The sequence below is a fragment of the Bos grunniens genome, chromosome 8, assembly GCF_055505025.1.
Source record: "Bos grunniens cultivar Pamir isolate PY7600 chromosome 8, Bosgru_T2T1.0, whole genome shotgun sequence".
NCBI lineage: Eukaryota > Metazoa > Chordata > Mammalia > Artiodactyla > Bovidae > Bos > Bos grunniens.
Window position 1 is genome coordinate 3,973,429 of NC_141172.1, and position 27,356 is coordinate 4,000,784.

General features: G+C 44.5%; 2 long non-coding RNA genes across 3 annotated transcripts in view; one reads left to right on the forward strand and one right to left on the reverse strand.

The window, feature by feature from the left end:
* Window positions 1–19,248, reverse strand: part of LOC147366561 (uncharacterized) — a 73,695-nt gene extending 54,447 nt beyond the window's left edge. For both annotated transcript variants that reach the window (XR_015169373.1, XR_015169372.1), the window contains exon 1: window positions 18,939–19,248. This is a non-coding gene — a long non-coding RNA (uncharacterized LOC147366561). The remainder of the gene's footprint in view (window positions 1–18,938) is intronic.
* LOC147366562 (uncharacterized) lies at window positions 13,615–24,608 on the forward strand. The gene is made up of 3 exons (XR_015169371.1): window positions 13,615–13,828; window positions 17,542–17,600; window positions 23,377–24,608. It is a non-coding gene; the product is annotated as an uncharacterized LOC147366562 (long non-coding RNA).
* The last annotated feature ends 2,748 nt before the right edge of the window (window positions 24,609–27,356 follow it).

Here is a 27,356-nt window from a genome sequence, read left to right on the forward strand (position 1 = left end):
CAACAAGAGAAGCCACTGGAATAAGTCCACTCATGGCGAGAAAGAATAGCCCTTGCTATTCTTTCAACTCACAGCAACAAGGATCCATGCACGTGTGTGTGCTAAGTCACTTCAGTCTGACTCTTTGCAACCCTATGGACTGTCAGGCTCCTTGGCCCAAGGGATTTTCCAGGCAAGAATACTGGAGTGGGTTGCCATGCCTTCCTCCAGGGGATCTTCCCGACCCAGGGATTGAACCTGCATCTCTTAAGTCTTCTGCATTGGCAGGCGGGTTCTTTACCACTAGCGCCACCTAGGAAGCCCCCAACAAGGACCCAGCGCAGCCCAAAAATAAAATAAATAAACAAATAAATACTTTTTAATTAAAAAATATAAAGAATACATCCAGAGGAGCCCCAAAATATAAAAAACAGTATACAGAAAAAAGTTTCTGAGGTGTTTCTGATATAGAAAGCAGACTGGATGAATACTCAAAGCAACAATCACAAGAGAAAACTACACACCACATTCAAGAGAGGAAGTGCGCCAGGGCAGCAGCTCAGGGAAATGATTATCTCATCACAGAAAGGTGGTGGCGGTGGGGGTGGGGAGCCCTGGGTGGCTACTTGGGCAGCTGTCTTGGAACGCCCAGGCAGGGCTCACCACCCTCCTTTGCCCCCCTGCCCCTCTCCCACCCCGCTGGAGCCAATTGGCAGGCACTTGTGGCCTGTACTAGCCACAGCACAGGTTTGGAGTTGGGCCAGCAAAGCAGGACTGGGTCCCACTGGTTACCGACGGGAAAGATGAGTGTCCCATGCCAAGGATACATGGCTGCTTCTCTCCCACAAGCATTATTGACAAGACAAGATCACCTCTGAAAACTGACAGTGTTAGTCGCTCAGTCGTGTCTGACTCTTCACAACCCCATGGACTGTAGCCCTCCAGGCTCCTCTGTCCCCCGGGATTCTCTAGGCAAGAATAGTGGAGTGGATTGTTGTTCCTTTCTCCAAGGGATCTTCCCAACCCAGGGAGGGATCGAACTCCAGTCTCCTGCATTGCAGGCAGGTTCTTTACCATCTGAGCCACCAGGGAAGACCAAAAAGGTCACCTCTACAGGTAGTCAAACAGAGACCTTTGGTTAATAAATAAGAATTATAATCACTTGAAGGAAACCAACACCGTGAGAGGAGAACCAATTCAGTAAGCAGAGGGGCCTAATAAAAACCCGGTAGCAACGGAAGAGCAGCTGGAAGACAACCTCAGACTCAGCTGTGCTCATGGATGACTGGCTGTGCATACTCGGGCATGCAACTGCATAGTAAAGGTTCCTTTCTGTCATACAGAGAGAAGGATGGAGGGGGTGGCCCAGGGCTAGTGAAAGTACTCAGTGATGCCTTCAAGGAGGTACAAGAGGTGGTACCAGGGAACTTGGCCGGAACCATAGTTCATAGCCTCAACGGGGTGCAAGTTTTTATAAATGACAATACCTAGAATAGACTGAGGGCTTCCCTGGTGGCTCAGCTGGTAAAGAACCTGCCTGCCAATGCAGGAGATGGAAGAGATGTAGGTTCCATCCCTGGGTAGGGAAGACCCCTGGAGAAGGGAATGGCAACCACTTCCAGTGGTCTTGCCTGGAGAATCCCATGGACAGAGGAGCCTGGTGGGCTACAGTCCATGGGGTCACAAAGAGTCTGACATGACTTAGCAACGAAATGATAAGAATAGAGGTAAGGTTGTAGACCTACAGAGTATCTACCATATAAGTGCATATAATAATAATAATTATTATTATACTGAGAGAGATTTAAGAAGGAACTACATCTGTGCAAATGTTTACATGTAATTGACAAAATAAAAACTCAATCAATGGACTGAACAGCAGAACAGACAGGGCCGAGCAGTAAATTAGTGAGTTTGGAAACCAAATGAAAACATTAGAAAAATTCCCAGTGTTGAAGTCTTTAGAAAGAAAGACTCTGAACTTCACACCACTGAAAACTACTCTTGGAGGAATTTCAGAACACCAAAGATCAAATGAAGAAAAGTCAGAGGCGCTTCTACAGAAACAAAGCAGGTTGCCTGTTCACATCAGCTGAGAATAAGCCCCCTTATGGTCTGTCCCTCTGCTCTGCCATCGAAAGTAAGAAGGAGCCCCTGAATCCAGAACCACGTGGATTGATTAAAGATTTCTACCTTAAGGACTTTCCTGATGGTTGAGGGTCTGGGACTCTGTGCTCCCAATGCAGGGGGCCAGGGTTCAATTCCTGGTCAAGGAACTAGATCCCACATGCTGGAACTAAGAGGTTGCATGCTGCAACTAAAAGACCCTGCATGCTGCAACTAAAAGACCCTGCGTGCTGCAACTAGGGCCCAGCCCAGACAGACAAATATTAAAAAAAATCACTTCCACCTTCAAGCAGCTGGCTGAAGTTGGTAGAGTAAATACCTGGATACTATGTGAACGTTGCATAGGATAGGAAACAAAGAGGAGGAGAGCCTTTTGCTGATCTCTATCTTGTGGTGTTCACTGAGTCAAGAACATAAAATCATGATCCAATGAGAGAGGGCCAGGCCACCTTAGGTCTGCTGCTGCTGCTGCTAAGTCGCTTCAGTCGTGTCCGACTCTATGCAACCCCATAGACGGCAGCCCACCAGGCTCCCCCGTCCCTGGGATTCTCCAGGCAAGAACACTGGAGTGGGTTGCCATTTCCTTCTCCAATGCAGGAAAGTGAAAAGTGAAAGTGAAGTCACTCAGTCGTGTCCGACTCTTCGCGACCCCATGGACTGTAGCTACCAGGCTTCTCCATCCATGGGATTTTCCAGGCAAGAGTACTGGAGTGGGGTGCCATTGCCTTCTCCAACCTTAGGTCTAGTAGATATTAAAGCAAACAAAAGCGCACAAACGTGTGCAGGAAGAAAAGGCAATAAAAAGGTATAACAGACAGATTTGTAACAGACAAAAAGAAAATAGGCACTGCAATATTAACATTAGAAAAAATAAAATGTAAAGAAAAAAGCATTTACGGCTTTAAAAAGAAACATCCATTTTATATATTTATAAAAGATACAAACAATAAGGAATATATAACAGTAGCAAAGTTTCCTGGACTTATAAACATGACTGTGAAACTTATAAAGCAAATGATGATAACAAATAAATAAGAAATGTGACACAGTGATACATTTCTCTAAGAAACAGGCCAAAAGTGAAGTCACTCAGTCATGTCTGACTCTTTGTGACCCCGTGGACTGTAGCTACCAGGCTGCTCTGTCCATGGGATTCTCCAGGCAAGAATCCTGGAGTGGGTTGTCATTTCCTTCTCCACAGGATCTTCCCAACCCAGGGACTGAACCCGGGTCTCCTGCATTGTAGGCAGATGCTTAACTGTCTGAGCCACCAGGGAAGTCCAAGAAATAGACCAAGTAGACCCAAAAGACAGAAATACAGTTGAACTAGTAAATATTACTTCATTCTCTCTATCATTCGTGCTGCAGTCCATGGGATTGAAAGAGTCAGACGTGACTGAGCTACTGAACAACAAGGACAACTCTATCGTTCTCATTTCCATCTCTCTCTCTCTCAATATAAATAAAAGTTAATACTTAGGAAAAGTCAATAAAATAATCAAACTTTGGAGAATAAACTAACAGACACAAAATAAACAGCATTAGAAATTAGAATGCAGCATGCCTTGCATATACACAGGATTTTTTTTATTATGAGAAGATAAAGTATAATTTTGGCCCAAGAAATCTAAAAATCTAGATCACAGATGATTTCCAAGGGGGGGAAAAAAAAACGGACTCAAAACTAGGTTGAAAATCTTAAAATATCAAACCCATAAGAAAAATTTAAGATTAAAAAAGCACTCCTAAAGTATACCACGACTAGAATAATTTTAAGGCAAGAAAAGAATAGACCAAGAAAAGCACAGATCATTTCTATGCCACATAAATCACTCTAGGGTGTAGGAGAATATGGAAGAGTTGGCAGCCAATTCTGACACCAAAGCTCGAAGACACAATACAAATTAAAACGCAGGCTAACATCATGTGTTAAACAGGCCAGAGCACAGGGAACCTTCCAGTTTTTCTCACTGGTGTGGATCTGGCAATGGCTGACACAGAACACACCAGTAACTTCGGCGGACATGAACCCAGTGGTTTATCCTCCTGTGTTTCCAAAACGGACTTTCTAGCAAAATGAAAATCACAATAATTGTGACCATGATGACAATTTTCCAAGTTTGGAGATCATTACTTTTCTTCATGGGGGCTTCCCTGGGAGCTCAAATGGTGAAGAATCTGCCTGCAACGCAGGAGACACTGGCTCAGACCCTAGGTTGGGAAGATACCTTGGAGAAAGAAATGGTAACCCACTCCAGTATTCTTGCCTGAAGAATCCCAGGGACAGAGAAGCCTGGCAGGCTACAGTCCACAGGGTCGCAGAGTTAGACAGAACTTAGTGACTAAACAATAACTTGCCTTTTTAAAGGGAGAAGGAAATGGCAAGCCACTCCAGTACTCTCGCCTAGAGAATCCCACGGACAGAGGAGCCTGGTAGGCTGCTCTCCACGGGGTCACACAGAGTCGGACACAACTGAGCGACTTCACTTTCACTTTTCACTTTCATGCATTGGAGAAGGAAATGGCAACCCACTCCAGAATTCTTGTCTGGAGAATCCCAGGGATGGGGGAGCCTGGTGGGATGCCGTCTATGGGGTCGCACAGAGTTGGACACGACTGAAGGGACTTAGCAGCAGCATCAGCCTTTGTAAAGTTATACATCAATGTTGGGCCCATAGCAATAAAAAAACTTTCCAAACACAAATATGTCTTTCAATTAAACAGGCATATTTTAGATCTTGAACTCAACATAGAGTCTGTATTCCAGCAAACCATTTGCAGACGTCTGTGAGTCCCGGTGTGTCTAGGAAGGAGTGACAGACGTTTCGGTAGAATGTCTCATCTTGTTGGGCTCATCTAGTGACACTCTAGGCCTCCAGGTGTGACCCTGGCGCCAAGAGGTGTCCCTGCAGGGCTGCAGAGTGCACCAGCTGCCTGGAGAATAACTCAGAGCACAGCTGTTTGGCTCAGAGAGCAGCAGAGAGCAAGAGCCCTTAGACTGCCCCCAAAGGCAGCTGGGATACCTGCTAGTCTTGCAAACTGGTCTCTACTAAACGTGATTCAAGGGCTCAAATGAAAACTAAAATGAACCCACAATTTTTAAATTTCTGAAACAGTCTTCAAACATCTCAGTCATAGCCATGCTTGTTTTAATACAGCCAGTCATCTTCTGAGGCTCAAAAGGAAATTTCTCTGAGCAGGAAAAGTCAAAAGAGAGTTCTTCAAAGATCCTTGGGGGAAACTCAAGTCTGCTAGCAGGAAAGGAAAGTTCAAGATGCCTCAGAGACCACAATGATGAAAAAGTACATTCGCCTGTGAAAGCGAGGAGAGGTCATCTTGGGTGACAGTTTGAGTTAGAAATCCTGCTCAAAACTCAAAGAGCAAGAGGATTATTAAAGCATCACGCTGTACAGCAAGGACCCAAGAACACAAATTCATACACGGAATTCGTTACGTGCATATGCATGCACGCTAATGCAGGGTGATGCCCAAAATAGCCCACTGCTATCCCAGGCCAGGATGCCATGTGTCCTGGTTTGTCTGGGAGGGAAGGGTTTCCTTTTAGTGCTAAAATGGGATGGGCTACAGGGGGTTAGAGGCTTCCCTGGTGGCTCAGATGGTAAAGAATCTGACTGCAATGTGGGGGATCCAGGTCAATCTGAGGATAGGGAAGATCCCCTGGAGAAGGGACTGGCTATCCACTCCAGTATTGTTGCCTGAAGAATCCCATGGACAGAGGAACCTGGAGGGCTATGGTCCACGCAGTCACAAAGAGTTGGACATGACTGAGCAACTCACACGCTCACATACACACACGGGGGTGGGGGGGACTAGATTACCCTACATAAGGACACTAACCATCCAGAACTGATGACTGCTATACACAACCCACGTGGTCTTGCTGATGCCATACCTGGCCTCTCATCCTTAGGACCCGAGAATGTTTGAAGAGGATGAGCTCTGGGAAATGTGCAGTCCTGTGTTCAGTTCCCCAGATTTCTCACGCCTTCTCCTGCCTCACTGCCTTTGAACAAACTCTTCCCTCCACACTAGAAAAAAACCTATAACTTCCTGCAGGAAGACTTTGTGACCCTTCAAAAATGGAACAAGGGGGACATCCTTGTCGTCCAATGGTTAAGACTTCACCTTCCACTGTAGCAGCTGCTGGCTGGATCCCTAGTCTGGGAGCTAAGCTCCCACATGCCTCGCGGTGTAGAACAAATGGCCCTGGAATATTTGAATAGCCTATGCAGAAGAACAGCAACAACTGATCACACCTTGCATCATATACAAAGATTAACTCAAAAAAACGGATGCTAGACCTAAGTGTGAAACCTCAAAAAATAAAAAAGCAAAATGAAATTGGGTCCATCTGTGAAGGTTCCCCCTAGGACTCCACATTTACTCCTATATTCAGAACATGAGAGAAAAGGTGAAGCAGAAAGACAAGTGCACAGAAGTGAGGTTGCTCATCTCAATTCACTCAGGAACCACGATACATGGTCTCTCTAAATGCCCATCCCCAAAATTCTGAATCAAAGTCATTTCATCACAGTTGATAACATTCTCCAGAGGGCCACTAAGCTATTACAGGCTTCTGTTTCTGCTGCCAGGGCCCTGGGCAGAGTGGAAAAGAATGTGAATCCGAAGATTTTAAGGCATGATAATGAAGACCCTGGCTCAACTCACCTGCCAACGCAGGAGATGCAAGAAGATGCAATGCAGGATCTTCCCTGGATCGGGAAGATCCCCTGGAAGAGAAAATGGCAACCCACTCCCAGTATTCTTGCCTGGAGAATCCCATGGACAGAGAAGCCTGGTGGGGTCCATGGGGTCCATGAGGTCCGTGGGGGTCGCAAAGGGTTGAATGCAACTGAGCAATGAAGATCCACTGTTTCTGCAGGTCGGGGCCAGAGCCCCGCTCATAAGAGAAATGTTTTATTTAGATGGGGTTAGGCTATGCTGTCTCTGAGAAAGCAATTAGTGTATGCCCTGGAAGAGATGCAATCAGTTCCATAAAGCCTGGGGACCAGAGCCCCGCCAGGTGGAGGGACTGAGCCAGACCTGGAGGCGGTCCCGCCCCTGCGCCTGAGGCCCCACCCTCACAAGGCCACCCTGAGTAAGAGTACAGGACTCAGGAAGGAGGCAGAGTTGAACCTGTCCTGGGGAAGAGAGGGGAGGTTTCTAGGGAGGCAGAGGTGTGACTTGAAGGCAGAACTAGGTCAGGGTTGCGGAACACCCATGGATCAGTTAGGGTCCCAGCAGGAAACAAATGGCACACGCAAAACAGGAAAAGGCAGGAGAGTTGAATAAAAGGTCTGTTTACGAAGGGTGTGGGCTGGGTGGAGTGAAACCAAGGATTAGTGCGATTCCTGGGGCAGGCAAGGCAGGCGCTACCGCCTGCAGTGAAGGCAGAACCTAGAGATGGAGTGCTGAGCGGAGGGCAACAGCCCCATGACACGAGGGGACCCCTGATGCCCGGGCGCATGACTCAGAGTGCAGAAGTGCAGGGAAGGTCTGCAGAGCAGAGATGTGGGCACACAGACACGCACCTTGTGAAACCCTGGCTCTGCAGTCCCTGAAGTCAAACGTACAGACAAAGCGCCAGACTACTTAGAACCTGGGTCTTGGCGGAGGGTAAAACTGTCAGAGAGATCACCTAGGTGAACATCCGGCTCCCCCCACCCACCCAGCCCCTGGTAACTAACTGCGTCACTGGGGCAAGTTCTTCCCCCTCTAAGACCTGCCTCACCCACCTATCAACAAGCACAATAATAATACTTATTGAAGAGTGGCTGAGATTCAGTAAAGCACCCCCATAGTGAACGGTGCTTAATTAAGGTTAATGCTAATTTTCCAGTTATTACTGTGACTATGTTCTGATACATATGCCGTGTCATCTGATGTTCCCCTACTGAAAAGGCTAAAGGGTCAAGGGATCAAGGGAAAAAGTAACAGGGCCTCCTTTGTCCCATGCTCTCTGCACCAAGAGAGAGAGGAGTGGGCGGTCACTGGGTGTGCTAAGACAGAGGCCATCGAGGCGGCTGAGACCCAGAATGTCAGACACCAGAGGGGATATTTGCCACAGGTTTTGGAAGGCTCAGAGCTCAACTGACTCTTCTAGCTTCCAGCATATGTGCCTGCTCATTTGTGCCCGGCTTTTTGCGACCCCATGGACTGCAGCCCACCAGGCTCCTCTGTCCATGGGATTTTCCAAGCAAGAATATTGGAGTGGATTGCCATTTCCTACTTCAGGGGATCTTTCCAACCAAGGGATAGAACTCTCCTCTCCTGTATTGCAGGCAGAATCTTTACTGCTAAGCCATCAGGGAAGCCCACAGGTTCAAGCATCCGAAAGAGCTGGGAGGCTTACATATCCCTGTGATATATAAAAAGGGGGAACATCCAGAGAAATGAAACTGAATTTCTGTACAGCAATCTATGCATTCACAGTGACATAAAACTCCACAGTGACTCAGGGTCAGTTCAGTTCAGTCACTCAGTCATGTCCGACTCTTTGCGACCCCATGAATCCCAGCACGCCAGGCCTCCCTGTCCATCACCAACTCCCGGAGTTCACCCAGACTCATGTACATTGAGTCAGTAATGCCATCCAGCCATCTCATCCTCTGTCGTCCCCTTCTCCTCCTGCCCCCAATGCCTCCCAGCATCACAGTCTTTTACAATGAGTCAACTCTTCGCATGAGGTGGCCAAAGTACTGGAGTTTCAGCTTTAGCATCATTCCTTCCAAAGAAATCCCAGGGCTGATCTCCTTCAGAATGGACTGGTTGGATCTCCTTGCAGTCCAAGGGACTCTCAAGAGTCTTCTCCAACACCACAGTTCAAAAGCATCAATTCTTCGGCACTCAGCCTTCTTCACAGTCCAACTCTCACATCCAAACATGACCACAGGAAAAATAGCCTTGACTTAGACAGACCTTTGTTGGCAAAGTAATGTCTCTGCTTTTGAATATGCTATCTAGGTTGGTCATAACTTTCCTTCCAAGGAGTAAGTGTCTTTTAATTTCATGGCTGCAGTCACCATCTGCAGTGATTTTGGAGCCCCCAAAAATAAAATCTGACACTGTTTTCACTGTTTCCCCATCTATTTCCCATGAAGTGATGGGACTGGATGCCATGATCTTCGTTTTCTGAATGTTGAGCTTTAAGCCAACTTTTTCACTCTCCACTTTCACTTTTACCAAGAGGCTTTTTAGTTCCTCTTCACTTTCTGCCATAAGGTGTCATCTGCATATCTGAGGTTATTGATATTTCTCCTGGCAATCTTGATTCCAGCTTGTGTTTCTTCTAGTCCAGCGTTTCTCATGATGTACTCTGCATATAAGTTAAATAAGCAGGGTGACAATATACAGCCTTCACGTACTCCTTTTCCTATTTGGAACCAGTCTGTGACTCAGGGTATATTCCTCTATATCCTGTGCTCCCATGTATCCTCTATATTCTACCTTATGTATAATCTTGTAGGATCAACTGTGTAGCACATGGAACCCTATTCAGTTCTCTGTAATGAGCTATATGGGAACAGAATCTGAAAAGGAGTGGAGGGAAAACCACTAGACCATTCAGGTATGACCTAAATCAAATCCCTTACGACTATACAGTGGAAGTGGCAAATAGATTCAAGGGATTAGACCTGATAGAGTGCCTGCAGAACTATGGACAGAGGTTCATGACACTGTACAGGAGGCAGTGGTCAAGACCATCCCCAAGAAAAAGAAACGCAAAAAGGCAAAATGGCTGTCTGAGGAGGCCTTACAAATAGCTGAGAAAAGAAGAGAAGCTAAAGGCAAAGGAGAAAAGAAAAGATATACCCATTTGAATGCAGAGTTCCAAAGAATAGCAAGGAGACAAGCCTTCCTCAGTGACCAATACAAAGAAATAGAGGAAAACAATAGAATGGGAAAGACTAGAGATCTCTTCAAGAAAATCAGAGATACCAAGGAAACATTTCATGCAAAGATGGGCACAATAAAGGACAGAAATGGTATGGACCCAACAGAAGCAGAAGGTATTAAGAAGAGGTGGCAAGAATACACAGAAGAACTATACAAAAAGATTTTCATGACCCAGATAATCATGATGGTGTGATAACCAACATAGAGCCAGACATCCTGGAATGCAAAGTTAAGTGGGCCTTAGGAAGCATCACTACAAACAAAGATAGTGGAGGTGATAGAATTCCAGTTGACCTCTTTCAAATCCTAAAAGATGATACTGTGAAAGTGCTGCATTCAATATGCCAGCAAATCCGGAAAACTCAGCAGTGGCCCCAGGACCGGAAAAGGTCAGTTTTCATTCCAATCCCAAAAAAAGGCAATACCAAAGAATGTTCAAACTACCGCACAATTGCACTCATCTCACATGCTAGTAAAGTAATGCTCAAAATTCTCCAAGCCAGGCTTTAACAGTACATGAACCGTGAACTTCCAGATGTTCAAGCTGGATTTAGAAAAGGCAGAGGAACCAGAGGGCAAATTGCCAACATCTGTTGGATCACTGAAAAAGCCAGAGAATTCCAGAAAAACATCTACTTTTGATTTATTGACTATGTCAAAGCCTTTGACTGTGTGAATCACAACAAACTGGAAAACTCTTCCAGAGATGGGAATACCAGACCACCTCACCTGCCTCCTGAGAAATCTGTAAGCAGGTCAAGAAGCAACAGTTAGAACCTGATATGGAACAGCAGATTGGTTCCATATCCGGAAAGGAGTAAGTCAAGGCTGTATACTGTCACCCTACTTATTTAACTTATATGCAGAGTGCATCATGAGAAATGCCGGGCTGGATGAAGCACAAGCTGGAATCAAGATTGCTGGGAGAAATATCAATAACCTCAGATATGCAGATGGAGAAGGCAATGGCAAGCCACTCCAGTACTCTTGCCTAAAAATCCCATGGATGGAGGAGTCTGGTAGGCTGCAGTTCATGGGGTCGCTACAAGTCGGAAGCGACTGAGTGACTTCACTTTCACTTTTCACTTTCACACAATGGAGAAGGCAATGGCAACCCACTCCAGTGTCCTTGCCTGGAGAATCCCAGGGACGGCAGAGCCTGGTGGGCTGCCGTCTATGGGGTCGCACAGAGTCGGACACGACTGAAGCGACTTAGCAGCAGATATGCAGATGACACCACCCTTATGGCAAAAAGTGAAGAAGAACTAAAGAGACTCTTGATGAAAGTCAAAAAGGAGAGTGAAAAAGTTGGCTTAAATCTCAACATTCAGAAAACTAAGATTGTGGCATCTGTCCCATCACTTCATGGCAAATAGATGGGGAAACAATGAAAACAGTGACAGACTTTATTTTGGGGGGCTCCAAAATCACTGCAGATGGTGACTACAGCCATGAAATTAAAAGATACTTGCTCCTTGGGAAAAAAGCTATGACCAACCTAGACAGTATATTCAAAAGCAGAGACATTACTTTTCCAACAAAGGTCTGTCTAGTCAAAGCTATGGCCTTTCCAGTAGTCATGCATGGATGTGAGAATTAGACTATAAACAAAGCTGAGCACCGAAGAAGTGATGCTTTTGAACTGTGGTGTTGAGAGTTCCTTGGACTGCAAGGAGATCCAACCAGTCCATCCTAAAGGAGATCAGTCCTGAATATTCACTGGAAGGACTGATGATGAAGATCCAATACTTTGCAAAGAGCTGATGCAAAGAGCTCACTCATTGCAAAAGACCCTGATCCTGGGAAAGACTAAAGGCAGGAGGAGAAGGGGATGACAGAGGATGAGATGGTTGGATGGCATCACTGACTCAATGGACATCAGTTTGAGCAAGCTCTGGAAGCTGGTGATGGATGGGGAACCCTGGTGTGCTGCAGTCCATGGGGTTGCAGAGTTGGACACAACTGAGTGATTGAACCGAACTGAGTGAGTGTAAGTAAGTGTTAGTCACTCAGTCGTGCCCAACTCTTTGTGACCCCATGGACTGCAGCCCACCAGGCTCCTCTGTCCATGAGATTTTCCAGGCAAGGATACTGGAGTGGGTTGCCATTTCCTTCTCCAAGGGATCTTCCCAACCCAGGGATCAAACCCCAGTCTCCTGCACTGCAGGCAGATTCTTTACCTAGTGAGCTACAAGGGAAGCCCTGAACTGAACTGAACTGAACTGATGTATAATTATGCGCTTTCCAGGTGGCGCCACTGGTAAAGAACCTGACTGCCAAGACTGACCGCAAGAGATGTGGGTTCAGTCCCTGGGTAGGGAAGATCCCCTGGAGGAGGGCATGGCAACCCACTCCAGCATTCTTGCCTGAACAATTCCATGGATAGAGGAGCCTAGCAGGCTACAATCCAGGGGGTTGCAGAGTTGGACATGACTGAAGTGACTTAGCACACATGCCTGAACATGTACAACTGATTCATTTTGCTGTACAGCAGAAACTAATACAACATTTAAATCAACTATTCTCCAATAAAATATTTTTTAAAGAATAATCTTTTACAGTAAAACTTCCTGTTTTGCCAACCTGACAGAGCTAAGGTAAAAACAGAGGATGGTAGATTGAGTCTGGAGGCAACAGAGAGGCAGCAGGTGATTTGCAACTTGTTTGACAAAATAGCAAAGTAAAAAATATTTTAACCTGGTAGTCGAGCAGTTAGGACTCCACTCTTTCACTAACAAGGGACAAGGGTTCAACCCTTAGTTGGGGCATTTAAATGCCTTGAAAGTGAAAGTGGCTCAGTCATGTCCAACTCTTTGCAACTGCATGGACTATACAGTCCATGGAATTCTTCAGGCCAGAATACTGGACTTGGTAGGCTTTCCCTTCTCCAGGGGATCTTCCCAACCCAGGGATCGAATCCAGGTCTCCTACATTGCGGGCGGATTCTTTACCAGCTGAGCCACAAAGGAAGCCCAAGAAGACTGGAGTGGGTAGCCGATCCCTTCTCCAGCAGATCTTCCCAACCTAGGAACTGAACAGTGGTCTCCTGCATTGCAGGCAGACTCTTTACTAACTGAGCTATTAGGGAAGCAATGCCTGGAGGCATGGCCAAAAATCCTGTTTTAAGCAATTTGTGGGGAAAAGGAAGAGTGTACTGAAGATGTGTCTTTATCTTCTCAGTGTCTTTATCCCTTTCTTCTTGGACTCCCTGATAGTTCAGTTGGTAAAGAACCTGCCTGCAATGCAGAAGACCCCAATATTCAATTTCTGGGTGGGGAAGATCCGCTGGAGAAGGGATAGGCTACCCACTCCAGTCTTCTTGGGCTTCCCTTGTGGCTCAACTGGTAAAGAATCTGCCTGCAATATGGAAGACCTAGGTTCGAACCCTGGGTTGGGAAGATACCCTGGAGAAGGGAAAGGCCACCCTCTCCAGTATTCTGGCCTGGAGAATTCCATGGACTGTATAGTCCATGGGGTGGAAAAGAGTCGGACACAACTGAGTGACTTTCACTTTCACTTTCTATCCCTTTCTTCAGAAACAACCTCCTCCTCAAGCTGTAGTGTGATGTGGGTGGGGAAACTTACCTTCAACCCAGTCCAAGTGGCACTTTCCTGACCTAAGTCTAGCCAATCAGAATCCACCACAGACGAGGCCACCAGCTGGGCCTGTGACCCAAGCAGACCAATCAGAGCTCTTCCTGGAATTCTACATGTAACATTTGAAGCCAGACTGTTTCAGAATTAAACAAAGGTCAGTAGCTCAGAGCAAGGAGAGGAAGGTGGGACACAGCGAGGGAAACAGAATGTAAGTGATATCATTTAAGCTCCTGGATCTGAGTGCCAATGCATTTCCTACTTGGCTTAAGCTAGTTTGAGTTGGATTTTTATTTCTTCAGATGAAAAACAGCTAACAATAAAAGGGTGAGATTAGTTTTTTATATACTAACAGATGGAAAATTCATTAAATAGGTTTAAGTAGGGAAGCAAATAGAATTTAGAGAACTAGGTTAGGTGAGGTTGCTATCTCATAGAAATTCTTTCTTTAGAGAAAGATGACAGTTAGATGCCAGAATTGCTTGTAGTCCTTTTGAAATGGGCCAAAGATAAAAAGCAGACTTAGTATTTATTTTATAATTTACAATAAAAGGAATTTGAGTTATTTAAGAAGTCTAAATTATTAAATGGTGATCATTCAGAAATGGTGGTGGTGATGGTGGTGGTGACTCAGTCGTGTCCAACTCTTTGAGACCCCAGGGACTGTAGCCCACCAGTCTCCCCGTCCATTGGGTTTCCCAGACAAGAATACTGGAGTGGGCTGCCATTTCCTTCTTTAGTGGATCTTCCAGACCCAGGAAACAATAAAAGACTAATCCTAGTGAAAATTTTGGAGGGACTTCCCTAGTTGTCCAGTGGTTAAGACTCCTTGTTTCCACTGCAGGGGAACATGGGTTTGCTCCCTGGTGGAGGAACGAAGACCCCACATGCTACATGGTGTGACCAAGAGTAAATAAATAAATAAAATAAATATTTAATTTTTTTTAACTTTTAAAATGGAATCAAATCAGTTGTGAGCTATTTTGAACTATTTGTAGTCTCACGTGGAGAACAGTCCTGAGTTCGTTTCATTCTGGCCTATCAGTGTGGTAATCATCTGGCTATTTGCTCTTTGGTCTCTTTCCTCTGCTTCCCTTGCTCTGTTTGTAGCACAAAGGGTTGATTTCTGCAAAATACACACCACCCAGCCTTCTTTGCCAGTTGGCTCTGGTCAGTTTGGCCAGAGTCGCTGGCAGGAGCTGAGAGTGGCTAGTATGGGAGACAGGGAGAGGCCGGTCTGCCTCCCTTTCTTCCTTGCTCTGGCCAGGATTTCTGGCAGTGGCTGTGACTCCTCCAGGGTCCCAGCTTCCCCCAGCCAGCCCCACGTTGGTGGCCCCTGTTCTTGCCAAGCCACCTCCTCTCTTTGTCCCTCCAGTCCTAGAGCTGCTGGCTACTTCTTGCTGCTGTTACTCTCTGGCTTCACCATTTGCTCTTTGCCCTGTGAGCTCTTCCAACACCTCCATGACCAGTACTCTGTGCTAAATCCTTTGTATTTAACTGCATAATTTAGGTTCTTTTCTCCTGACTGGACTCTGACCTATTCATTGCCTGCTACAACAAAAACAAATACAAAAAAAGAAAATCAACATTCAAAAAATTAAGATCATAGCATCCAGTCCCATTGCTTCATGGCAAATAGATGGGGAAACAACGGAAACAGTGACAGACTTTATTTTCTTGGGCTCCAAAATCACTGCAGATGGTGATTGCAGCCATGAAATTAAAAGATGCTTTCTCCTTGGAAGAAAAGCTATGACCAACTTAGCATATTAAAAAGCAGAGACATTACTTTGCCATCAAAGTCCATCTAATCAAAGCTATGGTTTTTCCAGTAGTCATGTATGGATGTGAGAGTTGTACCATAAAGAAGGCTGAGAGCCAAAGAATTGATGCTTTCGAATTGTAGTGCTGGAGAAGACTTTTGAGAGTCCCTTGGACAGTAAGGAATCAAACCAGTCAATAGTAAGGAAATCAACCCTGAATACTCATTGGAAGGACTGATGCTGAAGTTGAAGCTCCAATACTTTGGCCACCTGATGTGAAGAGCTAACTCATTGGAAAAGACCCTGATGCTGGGAAAGATTGAGGGCAAAAGGGGAAGGGGGCAGCAGAGGATGAGATGGTTGGATAGCATCAACAATTCAATGAAAATGAGTTTGAGCAAACTCTGGGAGATAGTGAAGGACAGGGAAGCCTGGCTGTGCTGCAGTCCATGGGGCCTCAAAGAGTCAGACATGACTGAACAACTGACTAACAACAAAAATACCATACACTGAATATCTTCAAAGACAAACATTTGCTTCTTGCAGTTCTGGAGGCTGCAAGTCTAAGATCAAGGCGCCAGCGTGGTCAGGTTCCTGCTGAGGGCCCTCTTCCTGGATCTTGGGCAGCCGCCTTCTTGCTTGGTGGAGACAGACTTCCTGTCTCTCTCCTATAAGAGCACTAATTCCATTAATTCAGGCTCCACCCTCATGGCTTGTTTACCTCCAAAGGCCCCACTTCCAAATACCATCATTTAGGACAGGGTACCCACTACAGTCAGCCTGAAATCCAAGTCACCAGAACTGGGCTGTGCACAGTGGGTGGAGAACAAAAGGAGCCCACTGCCAATTACGCATCAATTCAGTTACACAAGGCTTGCAGAACTACTGTGTCGTGGTGGATGTAGAACACAGTTTGTAAGGAGCATGCAGTGTTATGTCAGGGCTTCCCAGGTGGCTCAGCTGTAAAGAATCCCCCTGCCAATGCAGGAGATGTGGGTTTGATCCCTGGGTGGGGAAGATCCCCTGGAGGAAGAAACGGCAGTCCACTCTAGTATTCTTGTCTGGAGAATCCCATGGACAGACGAGCCTGGCGGGCTACAGTCCATAGGGTCTCAGAGTCAGACACGACTGAACGACTGAGCATGTACACGATGTAAAGTCATATATGAACAAGAGAAAAATATGAAACGGCATAGGCACAAGTTTTGGAGTTCAGAGGAGGGAGCGAGGGATGTGAACTACAGCACCAACAGAAGACTCGGTGGGAGGACTTCCCAGTTGGTCCAGTGGCTAAGACTCTGAGGTTCCAAAGCAGGGGGTCTGGATTCAATCCCAGGTCAGGGAACTAGATCCCACGTGCCCAAACTAAGAGTTTGCACCTAGCAACAAAAAAGATACTGAGTGCCACAGCTAAGACTGAAGATCCCACGGGCTGCAACTAAGACCTGGAGCAGCCACATAAATAAAAAATAAATATTATAAAAGAGAGAGAGAGAGAATGATCAGGATGGCCCTCCAGAGGGTGGAGGGCCAAACAGTAGAAGGCAGAGACACAGACAGCGTTGTATGGGTAAAAGATGGATGGGGCAAGAAGCAGAAATAAGCACAGCGTGTTCACGGACCCCACGACTGAAGCAGAGGGGCTGACGGGTAAACGGGTTCCAACAGCCAGGACAATCGCCTGTGGAGGGCCTTCAACAGCAGCCCAGCGCTGCCAGGGCCAAGGACTCAGCCCAGCAGAGCTGATGGAAAGACCATGTCCTCTAGAGCAGGGGTCCCGAACCTCCGGATCTAATGTCTCATGATCTGAGGTGGAGCTGATATAATAATAATAGAAATAAAGTGCACGATAAATGTAATGCACTTAAATCATCCCCAAATCACAACCCCACCCTGCCTTCATCCCTGAAAAAAGTGGACACTGGTCCCTGGTGTCAGAAAAGTCCGGGGACCACTGCTTTAGAAGACCAAGGCTGGCCCCCTTTTCATCTAGTAAATCAAACACAGAACAGAGAGGATGGAAGCTGGCTTTTATTCCCATTTCCTGACCCATTTTATAACCTCAAAATCTAGATTTTAGTTTATAATAGTTGCCTAATTGCAGAGTTAATAAGATGCAAGATCCACCCCCAAATTAAGATTTTTTTTTATTGTTTTTCAGATTGCAAAGTATTTCTTGAATATTCACACCTAATCTTGCGCTAAACCTAAGATGACAAGGTAAGGTTTACTTTTCTCCAATGCTGAACGTATCTCTTTAGAGTGAAGAAAATGACTCAAGGTTGTGTAAGAGTAACCAGGGAGAAGGCTGTTTTTCCAAGCATCTAGTTCCAGAACATGCTGGATTAAATGGTCACTCTGACCTTAAAAAACCAGACTGGAAGAAATGAAGCAATGCTTTAACATAGTCCATTGCTTTTGAAAAATGAAAGTATACATAAACCCAAGAAGTAGCACACTGTTCAAAATTTGATGTGTTTTTCAAGAAGGAAAATGGAAAGAAACATTAATGCAAAGATTAAAAATTATTTTGGAATTCCTAAGTGGGTTAGCTTGACAAGTGGTTGATAAACTTCTGCATCCTGCTTTTAATATTAAGGTAAATTTGTTTTGTTGTCTGTATTATAATTCCCATTACTAAAGCTAGTAATCATTTTGCTGTTACCTCCACTTTTATTGCGGGAAGGACCTGCAGAAGCAACATCTTAGCTCTTATCCAGTGCCAGGAAGGAACTGCAAGTCAGAACAAACAAAGACTTAATTACAGCCTTGATGCGAAAGCAGGAACAGCACATGTGGAGCCAAAACCTTATCCAATACAAATTTTTTAAAAGGCAGGGAGGAGAGAATTAAAGCGAACTGTAATGTTAGCTTTGGCAAGAAGAAATCAAATGTCATGTTGAACTTCCTGTAAATTGTTTAAAAAAAAAAACAAAACACTATGATTGGCACTTTCAGTCTTTGAAAAGGTTTTCCACCAATTCTGAGTCTGTTTTGTTAACTTCTCCCCCAAAAAAGTATTTCAGTGCTGATCATAAAAGGATTATGCTAGATATCATCAATATAACTTTATGAAATAAAGACAAATGTGACTTGAGCACAGTTGACAAAAACATATAACTTCACTTATGGCTTAAGCTGGGAGTACAGCTTAAGCTTAAGCTTTGATCTCCTTGGATGACAAGGCGATCACACCAGTCAATCATAAGGGAAATCAACCCTCAATACTCACTGGAAGGACTGATGCTGAAGCTGAGCTCCAATACTTTGGCCACTTGATGCAAAGAGCCAACTCATTGGAAAAGACCCTGATGCTGGGAAAGATTGAGGGCAGGAGGAGAAGGGGGCGGCAGAGGATGAGATGGTTGGACGGCATCACCGACTCAGTGGATATGAGGTTGAACAAGCTCCGGGAGACAGTGAAGGACAGGGAAGCCTGGCTGTGCTGCAGTCCATGGGGTCGCAAAGAGCTGGACACGACTGAGCAACTGAACAACAACAAACAACAGGGCACTTATCAGAAAGAAGCGTCGTAATAGCAGGCCAGTCAGAACTCACAGGAGTCCCAGAGCCGTGTCCTTCGGTCAGAGGAGCAGGCCAGGAGGTGAGGAAACAGGAGTCCACAGGGCGTTTCCAGTTCTGAGTAAGACCGGGCAGAGCACGCAGGCTTAGCTGTGGCACCTGTACGTGATGAAGATTCAGAACAGTCTCCCGAGTGTAGAGGGATTTTCACCTAACCCTTAATTGTTAGGTCATTATAATCACGACTGCTGTGTTGTCCCTGCTAGAATCGCTGTGGGCTCTTTTCTGCACCTGTTTTGCATTTACTATTAGCATTAACAGACTTTTAACACAAATATAAAATGAGACTTTTACATGAGACCTTCTGAAAGTTGCAGGTATACATGCAATATCAAACCTTTTTAAACACACACACAATGGGAATGATCTCTGAATGCTGCACACAGGAGACCAGCTCTTTGAGCTGTGAAGGTCAAAAATTGTAAAAACAAAACCAAAACAAAGTAAACTCATGCCGTCAGTCCATGAGAAATTTCATAAAAACCCTGAAAAGAGAAGGAAGCACCATGTTTCACATGGGCAAATCCTCTGCTGGGGACGAGGATTTATCTCTGTAGCCACCACACCCCTCACACCTCCTAAAAAGCCTGCACCCCAGGGTTGCTTATATGGCCAAACCTGCTGCAGGTTCACCCTCATGGCGCAGGAAAAAGCTGCAGCAGAGAGGCGGGACGTCCTGGCAGACAGGCCCTGGTAGCAGCCGGAGCCACCTTCCTGCCCACCTCATCCCAGCCTCAGTTCTGGGCAGGCAGCTTGTGCCAGGAAAGCCCTGAAACAGCCACCTTTTCACATTCCTGTGTTTTTTTCTAAAAGTAACCCAGTATGACTGGGTTTATAAGGACCCAGTCATATAATGTGACTGGGTTTACTTGGTGGCTCAGATGGTAAAGAATCCTGCAATACAGGAGACCCAAGTTTGATCCCTGGGTCGGGAAGGGATCTTCCCCTGGTGAAGGGAATGGTAACCACTCCAATATTCTTGCCTGGAAAATCCCATAGACAGAGGAGCCTGGTGAGCTACATACAGTCCATGGAGTTGAAAAGTCAGACATGACTAACTAGTTAGTCAGACATGAGCGACTAACACATACACTGGACAAGTGCAGAAAATTCACACAAATATTTTGATCTCTACTGATGGGAGTGGAGGTTCGTGAAACCACATAGCCTCTGCTGTCAAAGCTGGGATCCCCTCGTTGGTGCTCAGAGCAAGTCATTGCATCAGAGGAGTAAAATAATTTTACATACAAGTAAAATTAATCATACACGTTGTGACTTGTTTAAGTCACAACATAGCTATGAGATTCACATATGGACCACTCTGAGTTCTCCTCTCTCATCTGGCTTTGGAGGGACAAGAGGATGCCTTCAGTCTGACCAGTGGGCAAAGGCACGGACCTGTGGGGATGCTGGGAGCATTCTGCAAGGATAACTAAGTCACCCTCCAGCCAGGCTGACCTGAGGACCCACACATCCTTCAGCCCCAAGGCAGGGATGCCCAGGTGCAAGCATGCAACTGATCATCCACAGAGGCAACGCTCTGAAACCCATCTGAAATCAACCACCCCAATCGGCCAGCTGGCCTCAGCCCTGGAGTCATTTTGTTTTAGCCCTGAGGTTTCAATTCTCTCTTTAACATGAAAGCAACAGTGGATCAATGGTTTTGAAAATCTGTATGTGGCAAGATTTATCATCTCTGGTCCGTTTCATCATCACTGGAGAAAAGTTTAGATAGTATTCTTTCCAACATGAACAATCTAGCAAAGAAGGGAGTTAAAATTAACTGCTTAACACAGGCGTGATATGAAAGAAAAACAGGAAGGCCTGCACTGGCTATTCAGGATCTAATTTTTTTATATGGGTGACACACATTAATAGAGAATGATGTCAGTAGCTAAAGTAGAAGATGTACGGTGACTGAGAAATGAAGCCATAACATAGTAAATGAACCTGAAAGTAAATGAACCTGTGCTCCTTAAAAATAAAATTAATCATACAAGTAAACAGGGCTTCTTCTCAGGTGGCACAATGGTAAAGAATCCACCTGCCAGTGCAGGAGGCACAGAAGAAGTAGTTTTGATCCCTGGGTTGGGAAGATCCCCTGGAGGAGGAAATGGCAACCAATGCCAATATTCTTGCTTGGAGCATTCCATGGACAGAGGAGCCTGGCAGGCTGCAGTCCATGGGGTCGAAAAGAGTCAGACATGACTCAGTGACTGAGCACATACACACACAAGAAAACACTCTGATGAGAGGCCTCAATGATTTTTTTCCCCTACATTTACTGTAGCAGATAAAAGGCAGTGTGTGTTTTACAAAGGAGAAATCAGTACCCAGGACACCACAAGAACAGAGAATTGTTAAAGATGACATAGCAAGGCTGTGCTTGATTTCCAGGCTGCAAACACACCCCGCAACCACATTGCTGCACAGCTGCTTCAGAGATCATTCTACATTCGCAGATGAGATAGTTGTATGGCATCACAGACTCAATGGACATGAGTTTGAGCAAACTCTGGGAGATGGCGAGGGACAGGGAGGCCTGGTATGCTGCAGTCCATGGGGTCGCAAAGAGTTGGACTCGACCTGGTGACTGAACGACAACAAGAGCTATAAGCAAGCATGTTTTCTTTCACTGCTAAAGAAAAAGAAATAAATTATTTTGGTAGATATACTGTAGCAGGTTGAGGTATTAGAGCAAAGAAAAATCACTCATTGTTTGTTGTGGTTGACTTAATGCCCCCTGGTCTTGTTTTCTTAATGCTACAATCAACTAAAATGTATTACTTTGCACCTTCTTTGAATCCACTTGAAAGTCAGCAGATGGTTTCTTCCCCAACAGCCTTGATCGGCTTTTTTTCTGATCTCTAACTCTGTGATGGATGAGGTATAATTTTTAACACAAAAATCGTATGGCTGACGATGAGGACAGAAGAAAGAAACAGGTGTTAGGTGATAGAAAGACACAGAAAATCAAGTTAGACATGAAACACCATTTTCTCTCTCTTTTTTTTTTTTTTTTTCTGACTTGAAAGCCAAGAAAGAAGCTTACTCCCCACAGAGAGATTTTGAAGATGCAAATGCAAAGTTGGGGATTTCAGACTAAAACTGTCTCTCTATCGGAAAAAAATGCATGCATTTTATGCCTTTTGGAGAAGATGAAGAGAGATGGGTCTTTGAGAAAAACCTGTGATGGATATGAATCGATGGTATGTTCGGATAGAACAGTGCAAGTGTGGCCGAAAAAGTCTTCCCTTCTCTGTCAACAGCATGGAAGGAGATATATAATTGTATCTCTGGACTTAACAGGCACTCTAAAGATTTATGACTTAAAATGAATGTAAAATATGAGTCTAGCAATGTCTGCCTTTTTGCAAGCTACCAGGGTTTGATTTGCAAATACATCTGATCTGGGGAAATGAAACTTGGTCATTTACCCACTGATGTTACAGATGATCCAGCATTCATTAATCCCCTTCCCCCATACTGCTAACAAAATGTATTATGATTTAGTAAAATCACCTGTCATGTGGAGCAGGGGGGCTAGGGAGATTTGAGTTGAGAACAGATTCTGTTACAGAATGGTGTCTTCTAGGAAATAATCTTGCCTTAGGGTGATATAAAATGAACAGCCAGCGAAGGCAGCTACAGAATATCTCATATTTGTTTTTTATTTTTTTTTCCCCTGGCTGAATCCAGTAACACTTGCCAGCTGCCGTTATCAGTACACACACAGGACTATATTGCATTTCTCTTGGTTTTGCTCCCATCTTATTTAATATTCTTTCATAACTTTTCACTTAAAACACAGCACGGAGATGTAGGAAGAAAAGCATATGGGTGCATAAATAATTCATAGGCACCTAAAGGCATAAAAATCATACTAGACAAAAACAAGTAGTAAGAAAGGTGAACAGAAGTTAAATTTAAATGTTGTTTAAAAAAAATAATAACATTCTGGTGGAAAGCTAACCAAAAGAGTCTGAAAACTAGTAACGAATGACACTGTGGACTCCGTGAGAACGTATGCAAATTCACTCTTTGGCCCACATAATGATGTGCTAAGTCACTTCAGTTGTGTCCGACTCTTTGGGACCCTATGGACTGTAGCCCAAAGCTCCTCTGTCTGTGGGATTCTCCAGGCAAGAATACTGGAGTAGGTTGCCATGCCCTCCTCTAGGGGATCTTCCCTACCCGGGGATCGAACCTGTATCTCCTGCACTGGCAGGCAGATTCTTTACCACCAGCACCACCTAGGAAGCCCTCATATGATGGTAACTGAACTAATTCATCAGGGACTTCCTTGAACTTGAGTAACTTTCTGGAAGATAGTTCACGTTAAGGTACTGAACTATCAACTTGATACCAAGAGGTTTCCAAATCTGTTAACATGAGATTTTTCTTTACCTTCTAGGATAAGATTCTGAGCTCTGCCCACGCTTCAGAGAAGCATCTGTCAATCCACTGACTAATGACAATGACTTATGTGTCCAGACTTCAGAGTAACAGAAGGCCTGGCTCCAAATAATAGAGTGACCATGTTTCCTAAAGAGACTGTATGTGTTTAAAACATAAAGGTATTTTGACAGAGAGAATAATTGAATAGGCTTAGCTTGGTGACACTTAAAGCATTTAACCATGTCCCATATATTTCTACAGAGGGGTAGTATTTAGTAGTTTATTTTCCTATAAATATTAAAACCTGTGCAAAAACAGAAGAAAACAACACACAGTAATCTAAAAGCTCAAGAAAATTTAAGTGCACAGATAAGAAAATCAAATGAACTTCTTATTTATTACTGTTACAATTCCCTGTGTACATATGTCCTTTTATTCTATATATTTATAGATGAATAATGATAATAATGATGATTAATGTTCATTCACTGCTTACTGAGTGTCAGGCCCTGTGCTGAATACCTTAAAAGATTTATCCCATTTATCCTCTCAATAGCCATGGATCTACTGAACAGAATAGACTTCAGTTTTAAGATGGTTTCACCTTTCAAGATACAGATTTCAAAGACTAAAACCATCCTAATGGTATCATTTTTTTTTTATTCAACAAGAATGTATTGATCATCTATTAGGCACATAATAGTTTTTTATTTTCAAAATAGTAGGAATGGGATTTCCCTGGCTGTTCATGTTGCCAATGCAAGAGGTCCAGGTTCAATCCCCAGTCAGGGAACTGACCCACATGCCACAACTGAGAGTTCCCACACCATCGACTACGACCCGGTGCAGCCATATAAATAAAAATAAAGTAAATATAAAAATAAAAATAGGAAGGATATGTCAGGAGGTACATGATGCAGATATTTCATTTAGGTAGACGTCGTTCAGCAAATTTTATTGATATGTATGTGTTCACCTTTGTTTACCAAATAATTAATGCTATTAATGACAGAATTACCTAGAATCCAGATCCACCAAACTTTCCTTTTACCTTCAATCTTTCTTCCTTCCTGATAATGACTGGTACCTTTAACCAAGGAAAAGGGAGATGGTTTGCAAGAGACTGAAAGTCCACATCCTCATCCAGAATTCCCTTCCTGTGCTGGCTCAGTCTTGTCCCAGGCATCTTTGGTTTGGGGAGTGAAAAATCAAGAGGAGAACAGCTACAGTTCCAAAATCATCCCAGCAGATTTCCCTGGTGGCCCAGAGGCTAAACTTCTGAGCTCCCAATGCAGGGGACCTGGGTTTAACCCCTGGTCAGAGAACTATATTCCACATGCCACAACTAAGTCCCGGTAGAGCCAAATAAAAACATAAAAATAAACATTTCTTAAAAGCAAAACAAACAAAAATCATCCCAGGATTCTCAGGGGACGGGAGGGTTCGTGGGGCCCCAACTGGCCTGATCTAAAGGAAGTGAAGAGTAGAGAGAGGGGGGCAAAGGCAGCCTGGATGCTGCCCGCTCTGCAATCTCTCCATTCTGCTCAGGGGCAGAGGCTTTATGTTAATCCTCCTGCACTCTCAAGGATGAAAATATTCTTCCCAGAGAATCTTTGGTTTTTAAGAGTAGTTGCTATCCTAAAGCAGGAACTGGAAGTGTATTTGGGAAGTGATGGTAAAAGGAAGTGGGTATTATTCCCCCTAATAAAAGCAGTAATGGGACTTGCCCAGCAGTCCAGTGGTTAAGACTCTATGCTTCCAATGCAGGGCACTCAGGTTCAACTCCTCATCAGGGAACTAAGATCTTACATACCTCGAGATGTGTGGCTGGAAAAAAAAAAAAGAAAAAGATCAGTTCAGTTAGACTTAGCTTTCACAAATGTGTCAAATTAAGTGAATTTCTGAGTCCCTGTGTACTGTATAACAGGTTTGCACAGTAATAAAAAAAATGTTTAAAAAAAGCAGTAAAATACAGGAGGAAATCTGAAAACAAATACATCTTACACATATACACCCCTCAACAAGACCATATTAAAAATTACTTAAAACAATCCCAAAGTAGGACAATCTATAAATTCTAAGATTTCTTGTTGACTGATGTCCATTTGTTTGTTGGGGAAGGAGGGGAAAAGTAATGGGTCTTCTATTCCAATCGTGTTGATGGTGGAGGTTTGAGACTGTATTTTGATTTTTCAGAATGAATGTATTTCTGACCAGGTCCTAGAAACTTCAAAATAATAGGGCAGTTTTCTAAGAAAGGCCCTTGTAAACTCTCAGGAGAACCACTGAAGCTTCTCTCACGGAAACTGGCTCTTGATCCATGTCTGCTGTGCTTAGTCGCTCAGTCGTGTCCGACTTTTAGTGACCCCGTGGACTGTAGCCCAGCAGGCTCCTCTGTCCATGGGGATTCTCAAGGCAAGAATACTGGAGTGGGGGGCCATGTCCTCCGCCAGGGTTCATCTACATTTACTTAGCCCAAAATACAAATCCCTCCTAAGAAAAAGCACAAAGAGCAACAACATCTTTAACAGAATCTTCTTGTGCTTTTTACACTATAACATCAGACTCTTGAAAGTGGAGAAAAAGCAGAGGTTGCCCAAGCAGGATCCTCCTCTAAAACTAAGAAGTAGTCACTTACTAAATACCAACTGGGTGGGAAATCCAATCTTTGCAGAGAATCATTTCTTAACCTGAAATAAGGGGTTTCCCAGGTGGCTAGTGGTAAAGAATCCACCTGCTAATGCAGGAAACATGGGTTCCATACCGGGGTTAGGAAGATCCCCTGGAGGTGGAAATGGCAATCCATCAGTATTCTTGCCTGGGAAATCCCAGGGACAGAGCAGCCTGGCAGGCTAAAAGTCCATGGGGTTGCAAGGATTCGGACACGACTTAGCAACTAAATAACAACAACAATAAATTCTGAAATTAAGTCTGTCTTCCTTCACGATTCCACTCCCAAGTACTAAACTGACTCAGAATATCAGAAACATACTCTCTTGGTCACCAAGAATCCTTTAATGTCTGAAGATGGTATGGACAAATAAGTCCTTTCTGTCTCCCTGTTTCCAGAAAAAAAGAACGAGATTTGGGGCTCAGTCCTATATTCAAACCTGGTTCTTCCATTCCATTCTTGCATAAATCTGGATATAACATTACACATCTCTAAGCCTCAGTTTCCTTAATTAAAAAGTAGAAGAAATAACACCCATCCCAGATGGTTGTTAAATGGACTCTTTACGTTCAATGTGTGCAAAGTGCCTTACACGTCCCATGAGTTAGCTGTGACTAAAATAACCATTATCCCAAGTCTTCAAAGCCCTCTTCTTCCCAGGGGTTCTCCTGACCCAGCAGAGCCAAGTTCCAAGCCTGTCAAAATACATCAGGTTCTCCTGGTGTCCTGGCCAAGGGGTTAGAGAGAAAGCTCCGTGTTTGTTTCCATGTTCTCTCCCGCGTACTGTGGTGGTTGTTAGAATTAAAGAAAGCCCCTTTCCCTTGTTATGTAAATATTCTTTCATGGCATGGTGCATGCTAAGTGGCTTCAGTTGTGTCCAATTCTTTGCAACCCCATGGACTATAGCCCATCAGGCTCCTCTGTCCATGGGATCCTCCAGGCAAGAGTACTGGAGTGGGTTGTCATGCCCTCCTCCAGGGGACCTTCCTGCATCTCTTGCATCGCCTGCATTGGCAGGCAGGTTCTTTACCACTAGTGTCATCTGGGAAGCCCATTCTTTCATTATCAGCATTTAAACAACTTCTGTTAGAAGTGAAGGATCTTCGAAGAAAAATGTTAGTTCCTGCATTTTAGTGCTTCAGCCCTAAGAATGGTCCAAGAAAGCTTTTTTACCCACATGTACTCTACAAATAGTATCATGTTTTAGGGTCACCGTGGTGTCACAAAAAAGTTAAGGAAGCTCTGGAATAGAATTTATAAATATCCGTCTTGGTGTGTGATGCAAGAAATTAACCAAAGGTTAGGAAGAGTAGAACGCACTATAT